The 9,401-nt window shown below is 44.3% G+C and overlaps 1 pseudogene; it reads right to left on the bottom strand.

Annotated features, from left to right (window-relative positions):
• Positions 1 to 2,262: 2,262 nt before the first annotated feature.
• LOC104982544 lies at positions 2,263 to 3,750 on the bottom strand (annotated as a pseudogene).
• Positions 3,751 to 9,401: the final 5,651 nt, after the last annotated feature.

The following is a 9,401-nucleotide window of genomic DNA, read 5'->3' as shown; positions in this document are numbered from 1 at the left end:
TTTACCCAAACTCATTGAGTCAGTGATGCCATCCAACCATCTCATCCTCTGTTGTCCCCTTCTCCTCCTGCCCTCAATCCCTCCCAGCATCAGGGTCTTTTCCAGTGAGTCAGCTCTTCGCATGAGGTGGCCAAAGTACTGGAGTTTCAGCTTCAACATCAGTCCTTCCAGTGAACATTCAGGCTGTGCATGAAAAACCTGAGTCAAAGCCGCGTGGAAGGCCCTGTGCAGGTGTTTAGTGCCTGGCCCAGCTCACCTCCCGCATCTTGGATGTCCAGCCCAGCTGAGCTTTTTGATCACTGCCCCTTTAACCTTTTTCCTAATTGATTTATCAAAAAAACACTTTTTCTCAGGATAGTTTTTTTTTTTTTAATTGTAGCACAGTACCATGGCTTCCTTAATGACTTACTGGTAAAAAAAAAAAATCCACCTGACACAGGTTTGATCCCTGGGTTGCGAAGATTCCCCCGGAGAAGGAAATGACAACCCACTCCATTATTCTTGCCTGGGAAATCCCATGGACAGAGTGGCCTGGCAGGCTACAGCCATGGGGTCTCAAAAGAGTCAGACGCGACTCAGTGACTGACCATGCATGCGCCGCCCGAAGACCGCTCACCACCACTGCATGGGAGATCCAGGGAAGAACCACCCAGCTGAACCCAGCAAATCTGTAGAGTCATGAGAGAAAGTACTTTATTGAAACTGTTGGTTGATACTATAGAAAGAAATTGCACTTGCTGTATGAAAAACATATTAGCCCTTAAGACTTTCATTTAAAGTTGAGCACTGAGCGACATGATTGATCACAGTCCTGCCTGAAACCTTTACTGTAGCTTTGTGAGATCCTAAGCAAAGAACTAAGCTTTAATCCTAAGCTTCCCTGGTTGCTCAGAGGGTAAAGCGTCTGCCTGCAAGGTGGGAGACCTGGGTTCAATCCCTGGGTCGGGAAGATCCCCTGGAGAAGGAAATGGCAACCCACTCCTGTACTCTTGCCTGGAGAATCCCATGGACGGAGGAGCCTGGTGCATGGGGTCTACAAAGAGTAGGATATGACTGAGTGACTTCACTTTCACTTTTTTACTTTCAAGCAGAGGACACAATTAAGCCATGCCTAGACTCCTGGTCCACAGAAAACGTGAGAAAATAAATGTTGGGTTATGTAGGTTTTTTGTTAACAATCTTATTCACATGTAATACAACTCACCCATTTAAGTGTGCGATTCAACCGCTTTTATTCTCTTCAGAGCACTGTGAAACTATCACCACAATCAATTTGTAATATTTTCACCACTCCCAAAAGAAAGCCCATATTTTTTAGCAGTGACTCACCATTCTTCTATTTCCCCAGCCGTGGGCTACCATTAACCTACTTTCTGTCTCTATACATTTGTCTGTAGTAGGCATTTCATATAAACGGAATCATACAAAAAAAGTTCAGCACTGAGGGTTTCCCATAATATTCCTTTTTGCTAAACTGTAAGTTCCTCTAGGTAAGGAAATATGAATATCTGGTCTTGAATCTCTAGCATTCAACAGTATTAAAAATTTTTTTTAATTGGAGGATAATTGCTTTACAACTGTTGTGCTGGTTTCTGCCATACAACAAGGTGAAGCAGCCGTAAGTATACACGTGTCCCCTCCCTCTTGAGCCTCCCTCTCACTTCCGACCCCATCCCACCCCTCGGGGTTGTTACAGAGCACAAGGCTGAGCTCCCTGTGCTTACAGCAACTTCCCACCAGCTGTTTAACAAATGGTAACGTATATGTTTCAATGCTACTCTCTCAATTTGTCCCTCCCTCTCCTTCCCCTGCTGTGTCCAGAAGTCTGTTCTCTATGCCTGTGTCTCTATTCCTGCCCTGCCAATAGGTTCATCAGTATCGTTTTTCTAGATTCCACATATATGTGTTATTGTATGATATTTATTTTTCTTTTTATGCAGTTCAGTTCGGTGGTTGAGTAGTATCTGACTCTTTGTGACTCCATGGCCTGAAGCATGCCAGGCTTCCCTGTCCATGGGACTTAACTTCACCCTGTATAACAGGCTCTAGGTTCATCTACCACACTAGAACTGACTCAGATTGGTTCCTTTTTATGGTGAGTAATATTCCATTATACATACATGCCACCACTTCTTTATCCATTCATCTATTGATGGACACCTGCGTTGCTTCCACGGCCTAGCTATTAGGTTGGTACAAAAGTAATTGCGATTTTGGACCATGAATTTTAAATCATTTTAACTAGGCTCAAACACATCTTTATTAATCAAAATAGGAACCATTACAATCAACACATTTTTGCCAACTAGAAATAAGTTCGTTTATTCCTGAAGCATAAAAACCTGTGCTTCAGGATTCGATGAACTCGTAGAAAGCATTTTCTGCCTGCTGCTGGTTGTGGAAGTGTTTTCTCTGAAAAAAGTTGTCGAGATGCTTAAAAGAAGTGGTACTCGGTTGGCAAGAGGTCAGGTAAATATGGTGGATGAGGACTACAAAGAAAGCTGAGTGCCGAAGAATTGATGCTTTTGAACTGTGGTGTTGGAGAAGACTCTTGAGAGTCCCTTGGACAGCAAGGAGATCCAACCAGTCCATCCTTAAGGAGATCAGTCCTGAGTGTTCATTGGAAAGATTGATGTTGAAGCTGAAACTCCAATACTTTGGCCATCTGATGCAAAGAGCTGACTCATTTGAAAAGACCCTGATGCTGGGGAAGATTGAAGGCAGGAGGAGAAGGGGATGACAGAGGATGAGATGGCTGGATGGCATCAGCGAGTCAGTTGATGGACATGAGTTTGAGCAAGCTCTGAGAATTGGTGAAGGACAGGGAGGCCTGGCGTGCTGCAATCTATGGGGTCACAAAGAGTTGGACACGACTGTGTGACTGAACTGAACTGAATTGAGGTAAAACTTCATAGCCTAACTTGCTCATCTTTTGAAGCGTTGGTTGTGCGATGCGTGGTCAGGCATTGTCATGGAGAAGAACTGGGCCCATTGTGTTGACCAATACCAGCTGCAGGCATTGCAGTTTTCAGTGCTTCTCACTGATTTGCTGAACATACTTCTCAGATTTAATGGGATTCAGAAAGCTGTAGTGGATCAGACTGGCAGCAGACCACCAAACAGTAACAATGACCTTCTTTTGGTGTAAGTTTGGCTTTGGGAAGTGCATTGGAGCTTCTTCTTGGCCCAACCATTGAGCTGATGTCATATATGATGACATCGCTGGTTGTCATATAAAATCCACTTTTTGTTGCAGATCACAATCCAATCAAGAAATGGTTCACTGTTGCAATAGAATAAGAGAAGACACTTCAAAATGACCGCTTTGGTTTTTTTTTTGGGGGGAGGGAGGGTCAGCTCATGAGGCACCCACTTATTGAGCTTTTTCCACCTTTCCAATTTGCTTCAAATGCTGAATGACCATAAAATGGATGACATTGAGTTCTTTGGTGACTTTCTCATGTAGTTTTAAGGGGGTCAGCTTCAGTGATGGCTCTCAGTTGGTTGTTATCAACCTCTGCTGGCTTGCAGCTATGCTCCTCATCTTCAAGGCTCTTGCCTCCTTCAGAAAATTTCTTGAATTGTAGCAGAGTACCATGAATCACCACTTCTTCAATCACCACTACACTACATTTGCTAGCCGTTCCTGGGCCAAATGTGTTGATGATGTTGCGAGTTGTCTCTGCAACTTTACAACCCATTTTGAGCTCGAATAAAAAAAATCACTCGAATTTGCTTTTTGTTTAACATAATTTCTATAGTTTAAAATAAATATAAACAGCAAGTAATAATTCATTAGCAAAAAACATAAAGCAAGAAATGTACATTAAAATGATGTATAAAATAACCACATTTCTTTAAGAATGTATTCCAACATCAAACGGCAAATTTCAACAATGCAAAACCACAATTATTTTTGCACCAACCTAATACTTCAACAGCATTTTGCATTTAGTAGATACTCAGTATACATTTGTTAAATGAATAGCTCTTCCTTTTCATATTGCACTCAGTCCAATTTTCCTTCTCATTAAGATTCCTCTTCAATGACAGTGAGTTATTTTACAAATTGAATTCATAATCCTATCCTAGAATTGCCAAGGAATGTGGTTCTGATGAGATGACAAGTTTTGGCACTTTTTCATCAGGTGATTAGTAATGTTGAAACTTATATAAGGTTTTATCAATGTTATACACATACATATGTGTTTATATAGGTATTTACACCTAAAACATACAAAGCATTCTTTAATTTTTGATCCCACTGATTCAAATAAGGATGATAAACTTCATTTTTGTAATAATTAAGTGAAATGTTTGATAAATAAGGTTATAGAGGTACTGTTTACCTTCTTATGACAATATTCTCAAATATCTTAGGTGCCTCATCATTAGCAAACAATTAAAATAGTAATTTTTAGTAGTTTGTTGTTGGTTAGTTGCTCAATTGTGCCAGACTCTGTGACCTCCTGGACTGTAGCCTGCTAGGTTCCTCTGTCCATCGGGTTTTCCAGGCAAGAATACTGGAGTGGGTAGCCATTCCCTTCTCCAGGGGATCTTCCTGACTCAGGGATCGAACCCAGGTCTCCTGCATTGCAGGCAGATTTTTTTACTGCTGAGCCACCTGGGAAGACACATAATTTGTAGTATTTCTATTCATAAATGAAAGTGTGAGTTACTCAGTCGTGTCTCACTCTTTGCAACTCCATGGACTATAGCCCACCAGGTTCCTCTGTCCATGGAATTCTCCAGGCAACAAACAATACTGGAGTACATTGCCATTCCCGTCTCCAGGGGGTCTTCCAGACCCAGGATGGAACCCTAGTCTCCTGCGTTGCAGGTGGATTCTTTACTGTCTGAGCCACCTTCGCTATTCATAAAAGAACGTTTGTTTAATAGACTATTTAACCTGATGTTGTGAGCATTTCCCTTCAAGCAGGTACTATAACTGAGTGTAAACCATAGAGATTACATACAGAGGGCTTCCCAGGGGATGCTAGTGGTAAAGAACCCGCTTGCCAATGCAGGAGATGTAAGAGATGCAGGCTTGATCCCTGGGTCGGGAAGATCCCCTGGAAGATGGCATGGCAACCCACTCCAGGATTCTTGCCTGGAGAATCCCATGGACAGAGGAGCCTGGGGGTGAACAGTCCATAGGATCACAGAGTCGGACACGATTGAAGTGACTTAGCACAAACCATACAGTAACAGTTTAAGATTATTGGGCTCATCTCACTGGCAAGCATGGGCTTTCTGGTCCCAGGGAGCCTGGCTGCTAATCAGCTCCACCTCTCATGGCTTGGTGATCACAGTCTAACAGCTCAACCTCTCTCCTCAGTTTTCTCATGTCTCATAGAGTTTGCAAGGTGCCTGCCTTGTGTGGGGTCATAACAAACGATCAACAACCTCTAGACCTCTGTGGGACACAGGATAAGTCCAGTTCTAGAACTAGCTCCTGCCCTTTCACATGGCCTCCATCTCAATACTCCTAATAGATGTGTCAGGAAATGGTTACCATCTGCTTGAGGTCTTGCTGATTATAACAATCTTGTCTTACAGCTTGTTCTCAACTCACCCATTTTTTATCTCTTCTAATTCCAGTCCTAGCTCTCCTCTTGAGGGATCATAATGTTGAATTTCAGCTTGTCTTCTCTCCTCCTTCCCTCTCTTCCTTCCTCCCTTCCTTCCACAGATATTCTATTAATATGTGCTGGGCACCATGGTCTTCTCTAGGGACAAAATAGTAAATAGGAAACAAACAAACAAACAAAAAAACACCTCTGTCCTTATGGAGTTTACATCCTAGCAGGGGAAGCACAATTAACACTTAAACACGAAACGCAGTATACTGTAAGACAGGGAAGAAACAAACCACGCAGAGTCTGGGAGCAGAGAATGAGGGAGGGGGGATCATTGTAGATAGGACAGTCATGTGTCCAGAATAAAGCGGGCCACACCACTGATACCCTAGAGCTCCCAAGTGCCAAAACTGCAGAAGGCTGGGTAGCCGCGAAGGAGATCTCTGTGGCCATCCTGTGTTATGCTTGCTTACCTGGCCTAAGTCAGGCCAAAGAGATCCCCCAGGAACATGAGCTCTATGCAGGTGGGTAACTCAGTTGTCCCACCAGGAGTTCCTGTAAAGTAGAGGAACCAGCATGCAGAGTGAGACAGAAGAAAGCTCATTTAGAGTCAGAAGCAGAGATGAGATTTCAACAGCTTTCCAGACTGTTTCCAGCCTTGTGGGCCAGGTGCCATTTCTGCCCCAGATCCATTGTGTGAAAGTTCAGTTGCTCAGTAGTGTGCAACTCTTTGTGACCCCATGGACTGCAGCACGCCAGGCCTCCCTGTCCATCACCAGCTCCCAGAGTTTACTCAAACTCACGTGCATCGAGTCGGTGATGCCCTCCAACCATCTCATCCTGTCATCCCCTTCTCCTCCTGCCTTAAATCTTTCCCAGCATCAGGGTCTTTTCCAATGAGTCAGCTCTTCACATGAGGTGGCCAAAATATTGGAGTTTCAGCTTCAGCATCAGTCCTTCCAATGAACACCCAGGACTGATCTCCTTTAGGATGGACTGGTTGGATCTCCTTGCAGTCCAAGGGACTCTCAAGAGTCTTTTCAAACACCACAGTTCAAAAGCATCAATTCTTTGGTGCTCATCAAGTCTTCTTTCTTTATGGTCTATAAGATGTACTATAACTTAAAACAAGGCCCTCCTTTCTGCTTTTGTGCTTCGTAGTTTGAATTAGCTTTTGTTGATGAAATCAGACTCTTGATTCCATGTTAGTCCTTCCAATGCCTGAGGGATATATAACAAAATGTATAAGCAAATATATAACAGAAGGATGTGAAGGTTAATTTTATATGCCAATTTGATTGGGCTAAGGCATGCCCAGACATGATTTCTGGGTACGTCTGTGAACGTGCATCTGGAAGAGATTAGTGTTTGGTTCAGGAGACTGAGTAAAGGGACCATCTTCAGCAGTGTGGGCAGGCATCAGCCAAGGGGGGGCCTGAAGGGAACAAATGGTGGAGGTAGGCAGATTCTCTCTTCTTGAGCTGGGACAGCCAGCTCCTCCTGCCCTTGAATGCTGGAGCTCTTGGTTCTCAGGCCTCCAGACTCTGGGACTTCTCTGGGACTTACACCAGAGGTCCCTGCCAAGCCTTTGCACTCAGACTGAATACAGTCAGGCTTTCCTGGTTCTCCAGCTTGTGCACAGCAGGTGGTGAGACTTCTCAGCCTCCACAACTGCAGAAGGCAGTTCCTGTAACAAATCTCTTCATGTGTCTGTTTTACTGGCTCTGTTTCTCTGGAGAACTAACTACATGGGGATATCCGATTCCTCCATGCTTTTCTTCAAAAATCCCTCAAGCACTGTGGTATCTCTAGTCTGTGTTTTATTCACTGTCTACGAGTCTTCTCAGTCACCCCTGCTTCACCCTTTGCTTCTTTTGTCACGTGTTTCATTTCTCTTTCCTGTTTCTATTGCTTTTGCAGTTGTTTCCCACACATTTGTCATTAACTTTTTCTCCAGTGTTGTCTTTTTATTGAATGTCTGCACGCACTTTCTGGCAATTCCTCTCCTCTTCTTAACATGTGAAAAAAGTCCTCACACCAGTAGGACTGGCTCAAAGTTCGCCAGCCACCACCGTGGCCTCCCCCTTTTGCTCTCTCCGTGTTCCTCTACAAGCGATTCTGAGAAGACAGCCATTGTTGTCAACAAGCTGGCTTAGTCTGCACAACTAGAAGAGATGGATGGGTTAGAGTTAAGTTACTGAAGGTCCTGCTGCTCAGCCTTCTACATGCAACTGGACCTAGGACGACACTTCAGAATGTCCTTCTCCAAAGGTGGGTGCTATCTCCGTTGGGACTCCTACTTGCTAAGGTGTATATATATATATATATATATATATGACCAGAAATCTCCAGCAGTTATTTTATTGGTGGCAGAGTTCTTCCTGTCCCCAGGTCACTCTTAAGCCCTGAACTTCTGTCCAGGGCAAATGGTTGCTTACAAGTCAGGATTACTCTAGTGACTTCACTTTCACTTTTCACTTTCATCCATTGGAGAGGGAAATGGCAACCCACTCCAGTGTTCTTGCCTTGAGAATCCCAGGGACGGGGGAGCCTGGTGGGTTGCCGTCTATGGGGTCGCACAGAGTTGGACACGACTGAAGCAACTTAGCAGCAGCAGAATCCTTCAAGAATTGGCACTGAGATCTGGGTGGGGGGCAGGGGGTGCAGTGAGGAGGCATCTGGTATGCAAGGCTTTTGCTTTTGGTCTCACCCATTCCCCTAGTGAGAGACTTTATTTTGGGGGCTCCAAAGTCAGTGCAGATGGTGACTGCAGCCATGAAATTAAAAGATGCTTGTTCCTTGGAAGAAAAGCTATGACCAACCTAGACAGCATATTAAAAAGCAGAGACATTACTTTACCAACAAAGGTCCACCTAGTCAAAGCTGTGTTTTTTCCAGTAGTCATGTATGGATGTGATAGTTGGATTATAAAGAAAGCTGAGCGCCGAAGAATTGATGCTTTTGAACTGTGGTGTTGGAGAAGACTCTTGAGAGTCCCTTGGACTGCAAGGAGATCCAACCAGTCCATACTAAAGGAAATTAGTCCTGAATACTCATTGGAAGGACTGATGCTGAAGCTGAAACTCCAATACTTTGGCCACCTGATGCGAAGATCAGGTGGGAAGATCCCCTGGAGAAGCCTGGTGGGCTATAGTCCATGGAGTCGCAAGACAGTCACACACGACTTAGCAGCTAAACAACAAGAATAGTAAACACACAATTCTCCACCTCAGGTACATTTCTGTGTAATGTATGTTGAGGGGTGGGTCTGTACTAGGTGCTGTGCTGAGAACTTGCGATGTGGTAACATATTTACCTCTCACAGTGAATGTCTGAGATGTGAATTTCTATTGGGATCTTCATTTTAAAAATGAGGCCGTGGCTTGGGGTGTCTGAGGCTGAACGTCTTGTACAGCGTATAGATTTGTACTCAGAACTGGGTGACTCCAGCATCCGTAATCTTGACCAGCGGGCTATGCTGTCTCCTCTAAGGAAGAGGATATAAAACCCACACCGACACACGAATGAACCCTTAGGACTGGCTCTTGGCCACACATGCAGTCAGTATGCCCTCCATATTCATCCTTCTGGTTTGTGAGCTCCATCAGTTCTGTTACTGCCCTCCCTTCCCAGGCCCGCAGATAAAACTTTCACGTCTTACCCAGCCTCTAAATATCATCCAAATGTCCATCTTGACAGGACACTGAGGATCTTATATTTTGTGCTGCTGCTGCTGCTGCTAAGTCGCTTCAGTCGTGTCCGACTCTATGTGACCCCAGAGACGGCAGCCCACCAGGCTCCCCCATCCCTGGGATTCTCCAG

The sequence above is a fragment of the Bison bison genome, unplaced genomic scaffold, assembly GCF_000754665.1.
Source record: "Bison bison bison isolate TAMUID 2011002044 unplaced genomic scaffold, Bison_UMD1.0 scf7180017864533, whole genome shotgun sequence".
NCBI classification, from domain to species: Eukaryota; Metazoa; Chordata; class Mammalia; order Artiodactyla; family Bovidae; genus Bison; species Bison bison.
The sequence above is the reverse complement of the archived record's forward strand: the minus strand, read 5'-3'. Positions and strand labels throughout refer to the sequence as shown.